The sequence below is a fragment of the Danio aesculapii genome, chromosome 8 (genome assembly GCF_903798145.1).
Source record: "Danio aesculapii chromosome 8, fDanAes4.1, whole genome shotgun sequence".
Taxonomy (NCBI): Eukaryota; Metazoa; Chordata; class Actinopteri; order Cypriniformes; family Danionidae; genus Danio; species Danio aesculapii.
Window position 1 is genome coordinate 24,874,150 of NC_079442.1, and position 20,917 is coordinate 24,895,066.

Here is a 20,917-nt window from a genome sequence, read left to right on the forward strand (position 1 = left end):
ATCTTGGTAACTAGCAAACACAGTGATAACAAAATCCAAACAACAGGATATAAATAAACAAATACACTGATCAGATTGTTTTTGTTTAACTCACTCACTTTCCTTTGGCTTATTCCCTGCCTTATCAATGGTTCCCACAGTGAAATAAACTGCCAATTACTCTCACATATGTTTTACACAGCGGATGCCCTTCTGGCAGTAACCCAGCACTGGGAGGTCAACCTACAGTTCCGGGAAACACCCACACATTTTCGTCATTCACACACGAATGCCAATTTAGTTTATCCAATTAACCCAAATTGTACGTCTTTGGACTGTTGGGGAAACCGGAGCACCCTGAGGAAAGCTACACAAACATGGGAAGAACATGCAAACTGCCCCGCAAACAATTTTGTGTTTAATAGACATCTAATAGACATCTAAACGTAGACAGCTTGGCCAAAACAAGGCTAAACTTGGGCTGTCAGTGAAAATCTACATCCAGCCATGTTTAGATGTCTATTAGACATCTATTAAACAAAAAATGCTTTGCTGGGTCCACACAGAAAGGCCTCCTTGTCCAGACGGGGCTTGAACCAGAAACCTTCTTGCTGTGAGGCATCATGTTAACCACTAAGCCACCATGTTCCCCATTTTTAAAAACAACAAATGATAAAACACTATGCACATGCTGTACCAAAAAAGGTTTGAAAAGCCTAGCACAGCACAAATATCATCACGATGTACAATGTACAATAAGATCCAGACAGCACAGCAGTGCCAAAAATCAATGCTTTATTATTATTACTCTGTCTGGCTTAATTCAGCATCTTACTTTATTAATTTAATCAATTTATCTTAGACAAAGTAAAAGTATATACACGTTAGCTTTTAAGTAAAGAGGTATCTGCAGACTGCCAATTATTTGCACTTCAAATATGTATAATAAGCATGCAAGGATATCTACATACAGTACAGTATGTGTGTCAGGTTTCCAAAAGCACAGGCAGAGAGAAAATATTTCTCTAAGCAATTTCATACTTGTTGGTCTCTACAGGTCTGCCTGCAGAGGAAAACAGTATTTCAGGGCCTAAAATTGAATCTTGTATATCTATGTACAAGGAAATTGAATCTTGTCGACCTGTATACATGAGAGCTACGTCAAAAAATATTGTCAACTCTCAGCGGCATGTGGGAAGTAGACTGAAGCAGAGTATTTGCACAGTATGTGGGGGCAAATTGGTGTTCTTTCAATGAGTGGCACAGGGGAGACACTCAAGATGTGCCCATATCACATTAGAGTCACTGGTCAGTTGTGGACAAGACACTACATGCAGGACCCTGTGCAAACTGTCAGGATTATAACGAGAGAAATCTTCAGGAAAAAAAAAAAAATCCCTCACCCAATCTCTCCAATCCACTGCAAAACATCATAATGGGTCTTTTATCTGAGGACAGAATAGAGTTGCCATAGAAACAAAACTCAAGGTAGAAGCTTCTTTAAAGGCGAATACTTCATCCGTAGTGATGAGGAATGACATAGAGAGGGCATTAAGTCCACGCGCATCTGCCTTGATTTGTTTGCAACTTTAACTAAAGCCATCTATTAATTCAGAATAATTTAATTAGGTTGGATTGTAACCGTGAAAATTAATGATTAATGAAGGATGTTTTACAGTAATAATACTAATCTAATCTTGAAAGCTAGATGTATTTGACGAGAAAGGAAGATATTAAGCTAATATCATTTTAAGTATTTTAAATTGGGCCACTAAGTGGTTGCTCGTGTGGGTTTCCTCTGGGTGCTCCAGTTTCCCCAACAGTCCAAAGCCATACAGTTTAGGGCAGGACTTCCCAAACTTTTCAGCCCGCGACCTCTAAAATAACAATGCCAATGACTCGTGATGCCCAAATTCCTCAGAGGTGGTAATAACTATACAATGTTGCACAGAACAATAGGCCTATATAAACACAAGCGTATTGACAACACAAAAAAAGTGCAACAGTCTAACAACCATATTCTTTTTATAGTCATTTATTAATTAGTTTAATTTAATATTAACCTCATCTAAAGGGACTAGTGGACACAATGTTTTCAGCACAAGTCTATTCTTGGTTTAATTTTCATTTAGATCATTCTCAATATTCAGTTGTGGCCTGTATTTATTTTTAATGCATTTGATTGCCATAAAGGTGTCAGAATGTTTAGATTAGATTAGATTCAACTTTATTGTCATTACACATGTACAAGTACAAGGCAACGAAATGCAGTTTAGGTCTAACCAGCAGTGCAATAGCAGCAAGTGCAGGATACAGGTATAGTATTATAAAGTGCAGTTATAGAAAAACTATGGTGATATTTACAGATGGATGTACTATGAACATTATATACAGGTTGTATTAGCTATGAACAGATTTACAATAAATGAATATATGTACAGGATACTATTAATAGCAGAAGTGTGCAGATAGATAAACATAATTACAAATGTCCATGTGCAGTGGGTATGTCCAGTTCAAATAAGTGAATCAGTGCAATGAATATGTGCAACCTTTAAATGTGCAAATGTTAAATAGTGCAGTGATTGTGAGGAGTATAAGTTAGAGGAGTGTGGGGGGTGTATTAGGGGGGCAAAAGAGTCAGTGAGGGGCAGTTTAACCTGGTGCTATAAAATCAATCTGCTGCAGCTGACGCCATTGCTGCCGTGTTAATCTAACTTAAACACACCAATCCAATGAAAAAAAAAATAATAATAATAATTTAAAGGCTAATGTCTTTTTTGGATATTGTTGTTCTTTACTATTATAAACTACTATTTTTATCTTCTGTAGGTTAGGGTTAAAATATTGTCATTCTAGTAGTTTAATAAAATATATTTACTTTTGGAAATCACCAAGCGACCCCCTGTCACTGTCTGGTGACCCCCTTGGGGTCCCGACCCCCACTTTGGGAACCACTGGTTTAAGGGATTTGGACAAACAAAATTGGTCATAGTGTTTGAATGGGAGAGTGAGTGGGTGTTTCCCTGCACTGAGTGTTGTAGTCTGGGTTGCGGCTGAAGGGCATTCACTGCCCGAGTAATTGGCAGTACATTCAGCTGTGGGGACCCCTGCTAAAGCAGGGAATAAGTCAAATAAAGTCAGGCAGTGAGTGATTATTTAAAGTTAAGTTAAAAAAGAAAAGTAAGTTTAAATGGCATGATTTGATAGATTATAATTTATTCATAGAAGGCTCAAAAGTACATGTACAATATGAAACTCTTAATATGTTTAGTCTGTATGTACATTTGTTGATCCTTCCCCTTATTTATTTGCTCCTCTTATTATTGAACAGTTTAAGTTATTACAAAGGGGACCTCTTTGGCCTAAAGTAAAATTGAAAGTAAGAAAGACTAAAGGTTTATGACTGGAAATGTAAGTTTATTTTGACAGAGCATCAAGCAAGACTTGAACGACACCCAATTATTCAATTATTCACTCATTGATTAGTCAATTACGTGCCTGACTGATTCTGAAGATTACGGATATTACGAATACTACAGTAAGATTTTATGCACTCACAAAAACACAAAAAATCCTGCATATTCTCTGAAAACAAGGCTATACTATTGTAGGTGCTTCTTGTCTGTCAAATAAAATAGCTTAAAACACTTTAATATTATAGAGAAAGTAGTTAAACTTTGCATAACCAATGATTGATCTTATCCCCACCCATTAGTAAATATGCAGCCTGTTTTTGATTACCTGACCCGCAGATTAAAGGCAGCACCCGTGGATATAACTGAGAAATGATGTGCTCCTATTGTCCAGTGTCACCCACATGACTGAACTCGTCGTGAAGATCGGGAAAAAAAAATAAACATGCTAGACTTTCTGCGATGGCGTCGTGAGCAGACATGGTATTGGTCGTCGAGAACTATGCCGCATTACATAAGAAGAAGTGATTGTATCTTGTGTTACGATGTCCATTTGTCATTTACGACTCTCTGTGACACCCTACGTCAAGGAAATCGTGCCGAAATCATGACAAAGATGTGTGATCAGACAGGGGCTTTAGTCAAGCAAAGACAGCTTGTTGTAAGGATGTTTACATATTTTAATGGAAAACAAGACAAACAAAGAAAATAATTTTTACTCAGAACTCATCACCTTGCTACCATGTTTCACAAAAAAAAAGCCAAACAAGAAAGACAGACGGCTCAGCTTGAAAATACATTAAAGAAATCAAAATGTTGAAAGGTACAGATGCTCATTCAAACTGCGGCAAAGACTTCCTCAAGCACTTAGGTAGTGGGATTGAAAAAACATAATTCAACAATAAAGTGCTCAAGAGCCTGTGGCAAGTCCTCAAAAGCAGCACTGGCCAGATTAATATCCTGCAGCCACTCTCAAGAGGAATAAAGCAACAGGACTCAAATTCTTGCCTGTCTTAATCAGTCCCACTCACTATGCCTTTTGGGCTTCTCTTCTTAGGATGAGGAAGAGACTGTTAGTGTGTACGCGAGTATGAGAGGGTAGTTGCGGATTCTGATTTACAAGGTGCTGGATTGCAGCTCTAAACAGACAGAGAGGCTGCGGCTCTCTGGCAATTGAGTTGCTGGGCAAAAGACAACTTCATGAAATAAATCAAAGCAATAGCATTGAGTCTGGCTCAAGACATACCAAGGGCAAGTGGATTCATACAGTACAGTCATGGAGTCCTTTGTCACTTTAACAACATTGGGTCACAATAACATGCGTGCGTGCAGATGGTGGGCCAACTTTGATTAGCTTTCTCCTGAGGCGAGACTTGTGATAAAATCTTAAATCTCTTGGATTAAATTTGAAGCAGTGTCAAGAAATGGCAGCTAATCATACAGACTTCCTTCAGCTTTGGCTATACAGACTAATAATAGGACAAGGGCACAAACTGATAAGCCAACAAATAGCAGTTAGCTGTTGCTGCAGGGTTCTTATACATTTTCCAAAGTCAAATGCAAGCATTTTCAACCACTTTCCAGGTACATTTTCAAGTTTCTTTCAGCATTTCTATTTAAATTAAATATTTACAAACATATACATACTTCACGATTATATACAATAAGACATTTGTTACAGTATTCTATAGTATAGCATACTGTTTCAATGGATTTTTGATGGTATGTTTGCCAAAAGTCTATAATTGAATTTGCATTGTTTACCATTTTAAATGTCATTTAGTCACATTTTAAATGTATTTTTATTTTAATTTCATGCATTGTTCACTCATGAAGGGGTAATCTTCATTCATTTTTGTCTTTTCCCGCTGCTTAATACAGAAAATACAGCAAGTTCATGCTACAGGCACATCTCCAGTTTTCATATTATGCAATAAATAAGTTTAATAATTATTATCTATTTAATAAGATACATTTTTATGAAAGAAGGCACTGTGGCTCAGTGGTTAGCACTGTCGCCTCACGGCAAGAAGTTCACTGGTTCGAGTCCCAGCTGGACCAGTTGGGATTTCTGAGTGGAGGTTTAATTTTCTTGCCATGTTCGCAAGAGTTTCCCCCACAGTCCAAAGACATGTGGTATAGGTGAATTAAATAAACTGAATTGTGTGTGTGTGTGTGAATGTGTGTGTATGTGTGTTGCATGTGTGTATGTGTGTTCCATTTGCAACCAGTACTGGGTTGCAGATGGAAGGGCATCCGCTGCGTAAAACATGCGCTGGAATAGTTGACAGTTCATTCCACTGTGGCGACCTCTGAAATGGAGACTAAGCCGAAGATGTGACATTGTTATCTAAATCTAAGCACTTTTCTAACCTTAAAAATACTAGCACTCAAGCATTTTCATGTATTCTAACCCTGCTCCTGGTATAATTTACTGAAATTTATCAATGTATCTAAATCTAACTATGTAATTAGTCTATTTACTGACACTGGAAATCATGCACATAAAAGTTAAAAGTGGACATGGGTGCTCATATATAAAAATAATAATAATAATTGTGGATATTCTCTGTAAAATGTACTGCACTGGGTTGTTGGATGTTTATGCCTGTTAATATCTTTTGAATGAGTAGTCTGGACACACCAGTGATCAAGTTCTTAAAGTAATCATGATTTGTGTCTTTATTAATTGTAATTAAGGACATGGAACACTGTATTGAAAATCCTTATTTAAAAACAAAACAAAAAAGATTATGAACAATACCACAATAAATCTGTGTCACGCTGATGACAATAACACACTGAACTTTTCAAACAATGTCAAATTTATTGAAGGAAGCACTTGGATAATTGGCCTTAAGCGGGTAATACAATGTGCTGTATCTCTCTGAGAACTGAAGGAAACGAAAGGCGACTTCTTTCCTCCTACACTTCAGTCAGAGCAGCTAGAGGCTCTATATTGGTGCACACTGTCAAGCCTGTCACTATTAGACAGTTTGAGAGGACCACAGCTGGGTGAAAAAAAATGTCTTTGCAGTTCACACTGTCTTGCAAACCCTAGTAAGTAGGGTTGGGAGTGTAATGGAGCTAAGACACATGTTGCATTTGCTAGCAAATTGCTATTTGGAAGCTATTTTATAGTGAGTCCTGGATAGTCTGTAATACCTGTAGAGAGCCATCCATCTACATTCATCTCAAAGGCACCACTAGAATAGCATTGTACCCCCTGGAACTTTTTCTCATGGGCACCTCATTTCAAACCCTTTACTTGCAACAACCCTAAGCTGCAATTTCAAAGCAGCCAAGTGCGCTACAAAGGCCCGAGTATACTTCAAACAAAGTTATTTTCATTCTTCATTTGAGGGCAAAAAGTGATGGTATAATGTTTTCGATTACTGCAACACCCTTGCACTGCATAGGCGGTCTAACTTTGCTCGCATGTACCCCTAACTGGCTGAGACAGAAGAATATTATCATAAAGGCAAGCAGTTTTCTCACCAAGAAGCACATTACATCTTTACATTGTTTTCTATTTGCTGTGGACAGATGCCAAGTGGCACCGCAGGTGAGTGCAAATTCATAGAAAAGATAAGGTGGGCTTCTTATCTGGTGTGTGACCCCTTCCATGTCTTTTAAGTTAAGTTTTAGAAACTAATTTCGAGAGGAGCACGTAATATGATTGATCACGGCTGACTTCTCATCCGTAATCAGTAATAATCCAATCAGACTGATCCAAGCATACAATAAATAGACCGATTTTACCCGACTGCCCTATCTTAGTGTTTGGAAGAATCCCCACTTCCACCCAATCTTCTCCTGTTGACCAAAGTGGAATGGGAAACTTATCAGAGGGAGGAAATCACAGGTCAAACAAATGTAGAGTTCCAGAACAGACACAATGATTATATAATTGCCAAAGGTGTTTAGGAGCTTAAATGAGCTCCCCCAAAAGTTTGCTTTAGTGAGCTGCTTCGAACTGCAGAAACAAACAAAAAAAAACTTGTTTCAGCCAGATTTTGTTCAAAATTTCATAATTTCAGTTGCAGATTTTGTTTTAAGTATACCAGGGTCTTTACAAAAGGGTTAGTTGATTTTACTAAGGGTGCACTCACACCATGATAGCTGAACCATGCCTAGGCGCGTTTTTCTATGAAGCCCTGGGTAAAAAATCTTGGTGTTATTCTAGATGATGGCTTGAGCTTTGACAAACAGATAAATGCAGTGGTCAAATCCTGCTTCTTTCAGCTTCGACTATTAAAAACAGTTAAATCTATTTTATCTAAAAAAAAATTTGAAAAAATAATCCATGCATTTATTACCACTAGATTAGACTATTGTAACTCATTATACTTTGGGATTAGTCAGAAAACCTTATCCCGGTTACAAGTAGTTCAAAATGCTGCTGCAAGGCTTTAAACAGGGACCAAGAAACATGAGCACATTACACCAGTTTTACGCTCTCTGCACTGGCTGCCTGTGCACTATCGAATCACTTTTAAAATGCTGCTCTTGGTTTTTAAATCTCTAAATGGCTTGGCACCTTCTTATCTGTCAGACATTTTAATTGAGCATCAGCCTGGTCGGTCTCTTCGGTCATCTAACCAGAGACTGTTATTCATACCTAAGTCGAGGCTGAAATGCAGAGGTGACCGTGCTTTTGCAGTAGCTGGTCCTAGGTTGTGGAATGCTCTGCCCCTCTGTATCAGATCTGTTTCATCCCTGTCTGTTTTTAAATCTAGGTTAAAAACTTATCTCTTTGATTTGGCATTTTATCAGTGAAAAGTGTCTGTTTTAGCAATAATTTTATAATTTTATATATACATTTGTTTTTATCTGTTTTGATTTGTACTGTGCAGCACATTGGTCAACCTCTGGTTGTGTTAAATAGTGATAGAAAGAAAATTGACATTGACATTGACATTCTCGGTTCGTTTGACAAGTGTGAGTGCTCTGAATGTGGCCCAAATGCAGTTCACTTGGCTGGCCCCGGCTGGAAGAGATGTGCCAAAGCTAGTTCGGTTGGGTTTTGGCGCAGTACGCTTGTAGCATGAGTTCAAAGCGTGCCTGAGCCTGTTTGAGTCAAGACTGCATGTCACGGCATCCCAAACGACTAAAACGATATAACTAAAACAATCTCCACTGTGCTGAGCGAGAGCGCTTCTCTTCCTGTTAAACTGAACAGTCACATCATCGATGACGTAAGCAAGCTTAGGTTCGGAAGGCAAAATGCAGTGTAAGTGCAGGCCATCGGGAGAAAGGGGAAGGTGGACAATCGGGCTTCAGCACAGTTCAAGGCATCTGTATCTAGTGTGAGTATGCCTTAAAAGTGAGTAAACCTGTTGTCTTGAAGTTAAAGTAAATGGACTGTGCATAATTATAAACAACTAAGTCAATCTAACAGTACCATGTTACACGTTTACTCACATTTTAGATAAAGGTAACTTTTCATTGTTAAGGTAACCAGTTTACTCACTTTTTTTAAAAATGAACTAACCACTTTTTACAATGTCAAAAAAATCGTGATTTCAGAATAAAACATCTCCAGTGCAAAAAAATAGACTTACTTTTGTACTGTTGTCAATAGAAAGGATCAGAGGGGCTGAACTGGATACTAACCAGCCAAAGCTTGACCTCTTAGGTCAATCAGATCAATAATATCCAGTACAGCAGTAAGAATAAAGTACACAAAGATAAAGTACTTGCAACTCCGATCCCCCCTTGTGGCCCTTGCTGATGATGAAGGCAGCTCAGTCGTCAGCACGGCCTGATAATGATGATGATGATGATGATGATGCATTAGTTTGAGATGCCATGAGGACTTCCACATCTCGGGCTCAGATTTACAGCCACCGGGGCACGTCTCTAAAAAGGACGGCCCGATTGCGGTGACACCTCTGAGACAAGGCGGATTAATGAGCTTTGCAGGCCACTGAGTGCAGTAATGGCCTGATATAATATGTGATATAAAAACAGCAACACCGAGCACTGTTTATCATACTGGCAGCGGCCCGCCACGCACTGTCAGCCATTAATAACTCTCAATTTTTGCTTTGCAGTCATGCGGACCTCTTGTCGTCCGCCAGCATGCAAACAAACGGTGCTGTTCTGGCTTTTGTCTGAGAATGTACGGTGGTCTGTCCTCAAGCCTTTGCATGCATTTATTGGGCCGTGGGTGAAATTTAATTAAACTGTCATGAACAACTGGCAACCCGCTGTGGTTATTTGCAGTTATTTTTAACAGAGCCCATCATCATCATGTTATAACAATGATGACATCACTGCTGGAAAGACCTGCATAAATATGCTGTTTTCAACACCGGGGCCCAGCATGAGATGTCGGTGTTCTGGTGTCCTGACCACGCTGATTAACCAGAGAGACTGTGGCACTGTTTCTATAGCCCAAGTTGCACAGGTAATATTGCACATGAACAAACCCCATGCAAGTAATCAAATGAAAAGGATTTGGATGGCAACTAGGGTGTTGATTGCAATCTGGTACAATACAGTGAAATGTGAATACCTTGTTTTGATTGCTTTCTCACAATAAGTGCCAAAACGCTCACATGTTGGGTCAGTAGACAGAGAGTAGGTGGTCTTATGCAGCTGTTTCACTGTAAGCTTTTACTATACTAAAGCGATACTATCAAATGTGTTTTCTACTTCCCCTAGAAGTGGTTCAAAGTGGACAACTTCAAAACATTTTAAATCAAGTTTACGTCTGTATTTAGCTACTGCAAAACCTGAAAGGCATACTGTAAGATTCTAAGATATTTTAGTTCACTCAGTGACCATATTTACAAAATTCCAATATTTACATAGGGAGATTTAATCTTCAATTCAATCTTCTGCTTTTCGAAATTGTGATTTCATAAAATGTTTAAAACCAGGAATAAATCAGTCTGATATGGTCCCATACTGTATTATGTTCCCTAATCTGAAATTTTCTAAAACGAAGTTAAAATAAACACTGCAATAATTTCTTAATTCACATCTTAACTCATCTTTTTTGTTGGTTTTCCAGTAAAATATTTGAAATCTCTTAAATAATTGTATTATTATGTTATGTTATACTGTGTATAAGATATTAAGACTTCTTTTAATATATTGCACAGAGAAGATAAGCATTTGTTTTTACTTTATAACCTTTTATCATTTGGAACATGTCTTATATCTAGATTCACCAAATAGGGTCAATGTGCTTGAGAGCACAATTCTAAAACAGCAGCAATAGTGGTATAAATTTCTGTAGCTGATTTACAGACAAGGCACAAATTAAGGAACAAATAAGTATAATCTCATTTACATTTTGATGAACATACTGTAAGAAGTGAAACTCAAATTAACGTAGCGGAAAATAAGCAGCGCCAATGCTCATAAGGTAGGAGTGATCTACTATGACCAGGCATGGTGCAATATATATATATATATATATATATATATATATATATATATATATATATATATATATATATATATATATATATATATATATATACACACATATATATATATATATATATATATATATATATACACATATATATATATATATATATATATATATATATATATATATATATATATATATATATATATATATATATATATATATATATATAAATATAATTTTTTTTTCCTTTCTCTACCAAGAGCAAGGGGGCCTGAACAAATATGTATTTGTTCTAGGGGCCTAATAAATATTTAGGATGAAATTTGTTATTTATTAACATCACTTATGGTACACATATTAAACAAAAATGTAGTTGTATTTTATTTATTGGGCAAAAATAGGTATCTTTACAAAATAGACACACTTAATATAAGCAACCAGAAGACACTGTCAAAAACCTGTTACACGCAAAGATGAAAGACTACAAGATGGACATTTTAAAAACACAGTTTGTGTTTTTGACAGTTCAGGTGCAAGGAGAACAGATCGCACGCTGTCCAAGGGAAATATGATAGAGCTAGTATTAGGTGATTCTCTCTATTGTTTCTTCCAAGTCGCCCTTTTATTAATGAAGCAAATTAAAAGTAAAGTGACTTGACAAAGAATATGTTTGGATGATGTGTTCCTCTGGCATTCCAAATAAATACCTATGGAAAAAATCTACCTCACACCAGCTGCACTATAGTGGTTATAATGGAAGTCAATGGGGCAAAAACAGCCAGTAAATTAGGGAGAAAAAAACTCATCGTTCACATACTCAAGACTGTGATAAAAGGTTAAACAAAATCCAGTCCACAATTACTTTTTATATTGAAAATGCATCACTTTGTGTGTTTTTTTCACCAAATCATTGACATCATTTATGAATTTGGCAATTAAAGAGTTAAAATCCTGTTATTTTAAAAAGCCTTTAGTAGTTTTGATCAGGACTGAGGTTGATTAACAGATTTATGCATAAAAAAATTGAAAAAAAATATTTATCTGATTCATTTTTACAGCAGTTTAATTTAGTGGATGTTTTTATCCCAAACGTAACATGAGGATAGTAAACTGAAACGCTGCACAAGGGTTAACTTATATTTGTGACCTGCAATAGCACTAAATAATGCATATTATATAACAATTTTAATTCAATTGAAAAAAGACTCATAAAAGCAGGACTTTCATCTGCACGTCCATCATATTCAGCCTTACAATAATCTGTTTCCATATGAACCAAAATTTAAACCATAAAGTAAATCAGTTTCCATGCAAAAGAAATCGCTGTGGGTTAATTGAGTGTAACACAAGTACAAACGAGACTATAGACATTGTTAATTTGTGTTTGTGAGTCTCTCACAATACAGCTGCTAAAAGACAAGGAACCGCGATTGAGTCACAGGTGGTTAAAACTGTTATGCATTCAGCTTTACACCAGGGTCCATTATCATTCAGGCGAGTGTGTAACGGCCATATTAAAGGACTTTGCCAGGGAAAAAAATATAACAGCAAAAGCTTTCCCTATTGACGACTTGACACGACCTGCGTGTGCAATGAGCCACCTGCTGTGCATTATCCTTTTTGAGAGCGATTGGAAAAATATCCCCCAAAGACGGCGTTTTCTTCTGCAAAAGCCACTGCATGCTTCCTTCCCTCCGGCTCAGACTCGCTTTCATTATTACAATGTAAATTAATTTCCCTTCATCATTAATGCATCGAACTGCCAGCTTCCCCTGCCCCTCAAAAGCAATTTCCATCCTGCATTGCTGTCCTTCACCTTTTCCTTTTGCACACATCTTTGCTTCTGACATTTAATCAAACCTGGCTTAAATGGGGCTGCCGAGTCCTCAGACAGATGGGCACGTGAAGGCATGACTCCTGTTAGAGAAGGACCCTTTGACATCATTAAGAGAGTGACAGTCCAACAATGAGTCACGCTGTCCACCAGACGGAAAGGCGCGGAAGAAATGAGAGCAGAAACAGGGGAAAGTGGGGCAGGCCAAGAGTTATTTTCACCTCTGCGTATGGCTTGACAATTGTTGCTCCGGCTCCCCACTGTGGTTGTCGCAATGTGAGAAGCTGAGTTCACAAAAAAAGAAAGAAAATAAAATCCCAAGAGGCTGGAAAGTTCCTTCACCTGAATCCGAAAAGTGTCTTCACAGCTCTGAGGTCTGCAATTCAGTCACATAACCACCAGTGCTTTTACGGGCTACACTTTATATTTGATGGTCCCCTTTGGACATTCTGCTGACTATGAGTAATTTTGCAACTATGTGTCAGCTAGTCATTAGAATAATAATATGGTCTCCGCTGAACATCTGCTAACACTTTGTGATTGTGCATTTGGATTATGCAAACATATTCTAATAACATGAACTCTAACTAAAACTCGTTGCACTTATTTTTTCAGTACTGTGTACTACATTCTCAATATATTTTCCCTATTTTAACATTTCAAATCCTTTACAACCCCTTACCCCTTAAAAAACCTTGCAGACAATAAATAATTAAACAAAGCATTTAATTAAGTTTGTAATATTTGCAACACTGCATTTGAACTACACTACCTGACAAAAGTCGCGTCGCTTATCCTTGTTTTAGTTCTAGTTGATCATTTGGTATCAGAAGTGGCTTATATGGAAGGCAAAGGTCTCAAGATTACACTTATTTTACCAAAATAAAATATGATCGTGCCTTCATTTTTTATTATTTCATTAGGCCAGTAAGGTCTGACTTTGCTTAGACAAAAGTCTTGTCACTTAACAGAAATAATGTACAGTATAGAATATAATCATGGTGCAGTGGAAAAATAATTAATATTGTGCATCACTCCCATGAGCTTGGACCACTGCATCCATACATCTCTGCAATGACTCAAATAACTTATTAATAAAGTCCTCTGGAATGGCAAAGAAAACATTCTTGCAGTACTCCCAGAGTTCAAGATTTTTTGGATTTATTTTCAAATGCCTCCATCTTACTCCAGACATGCTCAATAATGTTCATATCTGATGACTGGGCTGGCCAATCCTGGAGCACCTTGACCTTCTTTGCTTTCAGGAACTTTGATGTGGAGGCTGAAGTATGAGAAGGAGTGCTATCCTGTTAAAGAGTTTGTCCTCTCCTGTGGTTTGTAATGTAATGGCTGTTGAACCTCAGGCTGTTGATGTTGCCATCCACAACTGCAGATCACTCTCTCGCCCCCAAACTGAATGTAACCCTAAACCATGATTTTTCCTTCACCAAATTTGACTGATTTCTGTCAGAATCTCGGGTCCATGTGGAATCCAACAGGTCTTCTGCAGTATCTGTGATGATTGGGATGCAGTTCAACAGATGATTCATCAGAAAAATCTACCTTCTGCCACTTTTCCAAACGATCAACTAGAAGTCAAGTTATTATTTGCTGCTCTTACAACTGGAGTCAACGACAAGACTTTTGTCAGGTTGTGTATAGCATTAACTGGTTGGCTGATTTACAGCATAACTTTTACTACATTTAAATATTTATTTATTTTATTTATTTTTTGAAGAGAGTGCATAACATGCTTATTTTCATTTATTATTTCAGGGCTTGAATTTACGACCATTTTGGTCGACCTCATAATATATTTGGGAGCATTTGTGCGACTGCATATAATGGTTGTAGTGCGACATGTTTTGATTCTTTCTAAAAACGTGCTTAAATCAGTCTTCCCTGCCGCTATATTGGATCATATTAGCTTTCAATCACTCAAGGCTTTCCGCTGTCAGATGACAGTGAGCTTTTGTGACCGTGGGAAATGTAAACGGCTGAAGAGTGAAAAGTACACAGGTTTGAAACCCCACCGGAAGTTTCAAATAATTAGCCGATGACAGCGATCATGTAGTAAATGTTGATCCACCAGCCCAGATCAATTGAGTGTTTTCGGAGAAGATGCCCAAATCTCGACACGTTGCATTCACTGCGTGTTCAGAGCAAATGGCTGCTAAATGTAAAATCTAACACTGTACACATCATCGCCAAAGAAGCTCGCCTTTACTGAGTTTAAACTGAAACTGCAGCTCATAACAAAGAACAGTATTGCACTGGTGGTCATCACGAGAATCCTGCTCTGCCCTGCTCATATATTGGGTTGTCTGACTCGCCTGCTTTTTTCCACAAACAAAGAGAAATAAAAACGAGAATGAGCTTTTTAACTGACACAAACCGAAACCAAAACTTTTAAAGAATGGTAGAAGTCTTTTATTATTTATATTTATATTTATATTATTTTTCTATTTAGTTACTGTTGACTACTTTGCAGCTTTCAGCGTTAATTTGAATGATTTATTATATTCTTTTTTTTGTTTTGTTGCAGAAATATAATTTATAAAATTGACATGCATATCAAAACAATAGTGCAAAATAAATATTTCTTACTGCAATGCTTCATTTTTGTTTGATGCAAACCATAAATTTATTTGTTCATAATGTAACAGCAGGACTTTTTTATAGCAAATAATTCACATTCAAGCACATTCAAGGCAGCATGATAATGAGAAATGTAATTCATTGTTAGTATTATAGTCATCATCATTAATATTTTATGATTATTAGACATTCATTTTGGAATTATTGCACAAATATCAGTAAGTCAACACAGTATTAGTTAGACGTTTGTTTCTGGTTTATGTTAGTCCTAATTGATGTTGTTTTCAAATACAATAAATCCCTTAATACACAATTTGCAGTGGTACTCATTCATTTTTGGTGGGTGCTCCTGCATTTCTTGTGGTGCTCCTACATTTTTTCTGCTGCTCCTAAATATTTGAAGTTGGGAGCACCGGTGCTACCAAGTAAAAAAGTTAATTTCGAGCCCTGTATTTACAATAGTGTATAAATGTCATCATAACTTCTGCATTGGTCTAAACCCATCTAGTCTGAACAAACTAAAACAGTATGAATTAAAATATTAACCAAGAGGAATTTGGTTTATCATCAGTTTCTGTTTCAAGTTTATTTGTAAATTACATCAAATTTGGTGACCCCTCATAAATCTTTAGTGACCCCCAGGTTGTGAGTGTATGGGTGTTTCCCAGTGATGGGTTCGACATAACATAAAACATATGCTGGATAAGTTGGCGGGTCATTCCACTGGGGCGACCCCTGATAAATTAAGGGACTAAGCCGAAAAGAAAATGAATGAAGGAATAAATATTAAAGACACAATGTGTCCATGCCAAACAGGACTGTGAAATAATGTGCTACCGAAACTCTGAGGACTAGCAGTTGACATGCAGTTACCCTTTTACATGCCTTCTGCAATGCATGCCTAATGGCCTAGAACAAATTAAAGAGAGCTTTAGACATATCCACCCAAATATTTAATGACTATAAAGCCTAGTTCTCCGCTAAAATGGACTCAGTAAGTTGAAATTAAAATTAAACCTAGTACTTTTAAATTTAATTTACTTTTCTACTCCAGCAGATACAGTGGCACTGTGAATTCACATCATTTGCAATATAAATGAATCTTGAGTCCTTACTGGAATGTTGATTTCCTATTAATTAATATTTGCTCGTTGGTTTTAAATTGGTTCAAACTTATTAAAAGTTATTAAAAAAATGAAAATTCTGTCATATTTCCCTTACCTTTGTGTTTCAAACCCATAACAAAATGATTCACCTTTGGAACACAAATGAAGAGGTTTGTATATTAATAAAATATTAATTTAATCAAGTCCACTTGGAGACATGATTGAATTATTTCAGATTTAATTTAGGTTTCACAGTTAAACATTATAAGCATAACATTCACAACATTTGCATTTAGTCTCAGAAGCTCAGTCATGATTGCTTGATGTGCAAGAACCAATGAGGTTCATTTATGCACGACATGCAGCCCATTTTAGCTTCTGCAAGAACCAATGATTTGCGCTTGCACATCAAGCATCTTGAGCTTTTGATTATGACCACTGATCAAATGTTTATACATGAATAAAAGAAACTTAATCTGCTCATCTTAAGAAATCATGTCTCTTCAGAAGACTTGGATTAATGTGCTCAATTTATATGAATTAATTTGTATTTAATCTTATAAAGCATTTCGGATGAACAAAAGGTGAAAAAGAGTTTTTGCTGGTTTGAAATGACATGAGTGAGCAAACGATGACACTTTTCATTTCAATATTCTTTAAACCCATCTGTATGTGTAGTGCCATTTCCATAAAGGAATTTAAAAGAGCTGTTTGTCGGTCACATTCAATGATGCATTAAATATAGCACTGAGCCTTCATATGCAGTCTAACAGTCTATAAAAATGCAAAGTTTGAACATTTTCACCACACCATTCTTTTTATGGACACTTGAGCTTGACATATGGGACAATACAGATGAATGAACCAGAGTGAGTCATATTGCATCTCCTGCCCATATTTGGGCATCCTTTCTTGGCTATTTTAAAGGTTGCATTAAATATGACTACTGGGGCCAGAGTTTTTGCCCTCATAGACAGTGTTCTGACACGTCATGTTTTTGTGCCGTAGGCAACCCAAGTTTGAGTCTGGGATTTTTACTTAGAGTAAATGCTGCTCTTTTGAACTTTTAAAAATATGCATGATGTTTCCATGGGGAAAATTATGAGAAATGTTTCCTGAGCAACAATCGTCATATCTGAAAGATTGCCGTATCTGATTTTTAAAAGATAGTAATAGCTGAAGCTATGCAAATGGATGATATTTTATTGTACTTGCCATTGAATAAATGCAGCTTTGGTGAACATAAGTTGAAGTAAAAAAAAAAACAAATCTACAATATTTAGCATTTTAGAATATATTAAACATAAACAGTTAAAAATAAATTTAGAATTGATATAATCATGATACAATCTTGCATTTCCTACAGTTATTCTGAATTGCTAAATATATACTCATAATTGTAAGGGGAAAAGTCAGAAATACAAGAAAAAATGTTGTAATTCTGGATTCCAATTTGCATTATTTTACTTTATTCCATATCATTACGAGCTATAACATATGACCTTTTTTATTCATTGGCTGAAATAAGCTTCCATTTATTAAATTCTAATTTCAAGAGTTCACTCTTAGCTGATCATTGATATTAAAGTGTATTTGGCTTCAAAAGATCCTCGAGCCTGGGGCTCCTTACTGTTTGAAGTGTGGGTGGGGACTTTGAGCTCGGGTGGATCTCGAGAACTCCCCTGCTATAAGTAACAAATTATGAATTACTGTGGAAGTATACTGCTGGCTAGAGCTTGTCTATAGTGCCAATTGAATTTGTTGAATTCACCTATGTCGCACGTCGTTGGACTGTGGAAGGAAACTGGGGAACCTGGGAAAAACCAACGTGAGCAAGGGGAGAACATGTAAACTTCACACAGAAACATTGGCTGGCCTGTTAAGGACTTGCACCAGTGGCGTTCTTGCTGTGAGGCAACAGAGCTAACCATTGGGCCAACATGTCACCCTGTCTAGAAAGGAGTAGGGGTGGAAGAGGGGGGGGTTCAAAACGAAGATACTAAGGAAAGAAATTCTGGTTGTTTATAGTGAGTTTAAAATGGACCAAATCCTTGAATGTTTTGATTTTTTTTTTAAACGTAAGAAAATTTATATGCATTTATGAATGTATTGTATCATCCTTACATCAAATTACATTTAAAAAAAAAACGAGTTACCGCTAAGGTGTTTCTAATGCGGCAACTATGAGGCTGAGTAAATTTGAGGTTATTCTCTCCTCTAGCTGCCGTTATCACATTTTTTTTTCAGTTTTCAGTCTTGATAACACCATCGTGGAATTTTCTTGTATTATTTCAGCAAATGGAATTGTAAAAAAACATTTGTTGTACTCTCCGATTATCCGCGATCTAAGTTTACCCAACTATGATGCCTTCCGCTACTGATAAACCCGAAAATGTGAAAAGGGTCTATTGACTGGTCTATTGACTGATCTTAAGCACATGCTCCTCTCAAAACTACTTAATAAATAAGAGAATACAGAGTCATTGCAACCATTAAAAAAAAGATGATTATTCAATGACAAATTAAAGACGTTTTTTTTAAATTGAATTTCATTAATGATGCTTTCCAGGGTCCCGCAGATGTACATTACACCACATTTTCTACCAAAATTCAAACTTAATCCCAAGGATTGTGCAAAAAGGGGAAAGCATTGTAGCAGACAGTCTATGACGAATTTGGATGCACCTTATTTGCCTCCCTACCTTTAAGAAAGCACTGTTTTCATCATTCAGACATAGCCAGAGTGTGAAAATACACAGGTGGTCTCAGTAATGAGGTAGAAATGTTGCTTTTTAACTGTGGCACTAAGCACTGACATCCTCAAGTGAATCCCAACATGATCCCTTATTCCCATCACTTTTAAGACACATAAACAACCAGTGAATAATTTTACCGCAGGTCTATGTGAAAATCAACAACAATTACAGGTTAAAAGAATCCTCCGTAAATCTAGACGACCACTTCTTTTCTTTTTTTTTTTAAACAGAGCAACTAAGCACAAGTTGGTGCTAGGAAAGTGCATTTAGCTTTGTTGTGACATTTTCAAGCAGATAGCTGTACTCTCTGAAAGTTGGGCAGAAGATGATGATGATAAACAAGGATGGTGACACTTTAAGTAGGTTTCTGTGCTCAGTTAGGCATCTTTAACAGTTCTTACGGCTATTTTAAATAACAGACATGGCAGTACTCCCTTATTTATAATGCAAATCCATCTCAGCTGAGAGGTAAATTATCTGGAAGCGTTTGCCTGCTTGACACTGATGTAATTCGGTGAAAAAATTCTGCATGAGAAGACACAGACTTGCCCTGCTCACTCTGGGCTGTCAGAAAACGAAGGATGACGAAGAGGAGGAGGGAGAGAAAGAGATGGGATGGATTCATTTAAAAGCAGGCTGGTCAGCTCCTGACAAGCTTGGCTGAAGATATGCAAGATCTAACACAATTCGCCCAGGCCCATCATCCATCATCACTGAACACATCAGGCATGAGCAGAAATGAAGCAGGGAATGGGATCAAACTTAAAAGGTTCACCGACAGCATCCACTGGCAAATGGCAGGCTTTTTTTCCACACTCTCCTCCGCATACCAGGTTACTTTCCCTATCTGGGGTCCATTTACAGCATGGAAGCTTTTCAATGAAGCGAAGTATTCAAAAGCCGCTTGACCTTCCCCTGGTGACCTGTGTGTTACGAATAAAGGCGCGAGTTGTAAACGTGTTGCCGCGCTTGTCTGCTAGTTCATTTAAAACACAGAGAGTCAGCACAAACGCAACAAATCCGCGTCTGTTGTTTTATTCATCACTGCAGTAGAAGTGGGTGGCCTGGAGGACGAGAGTGGGGGAACAGAGGAAATGGGGAAAAAACAAGTTCTTCCAGCCCACAGACTCTATGAAGCCCTAATTTCTCCACTAGAACCACAGGCTGACAGCTTTGCAGATTCGTATAGAATATTCAGAGCAACATGCATGAATTGAGGTCACATTTGTAGTGGACAAAGATGGGGAGTATGGTGTGGAGTAAAATATTTACCTGTCATTAATGATGGCAAGATTGAAAATATCCATACTGCTAAATAATAATAATAATAATAATAATAATAATAATAATAATAATAATAATAATAATAACTCCTTTAATCATTGAGTTGTATTGTTTTCTAGGTAGGTTTATTTAAACAAAGAAATAAAATAAAAAATTCCTGGAAGGCTGATTTGCTAAATTATTATTATCATAATTATTATTACTTTTAGAAGTTTAGAACAAACAGTTTAATAAGTTGATACCAAGATGTTAAATATTTGCATAAATAATTATTCTAGCACATTAAAATCAATACTTTGAAATAAAATACAGCTATACCCGTATGCTGGTTTGTCGAACATTACAATGTTGTATGGCTATATTTTTCATAAAAACTCACCTGGGTAGGATTGACTGAACACTTGAACAAACTCCAATACATATTAACAATGTTCATAAATGTTGTTAGGTAATATGCTCGCACACAATCAGCACACAAAGAACAAAAAAAAAGACTTTTAAATAATAAAAAAAGCACAAACTGTATAGTGCAACCTGACGGGACATGATTTTTT

General features: G+C 36.8%; 1 protein-coding gene across 2 annotated transcripts in view; it reads right to left on the reverse strand.

Moving 5' to 3' along the window:
* grid2 (glutamate receptor, ionotropic, delta 2) overlaps positions 1–20,917 on the reverse strand; it is a 673,181-nt gene that overhangs the window by 589,334 nt on the left and 62,930 nt on the right. The window lies entirely within an intron of this gene.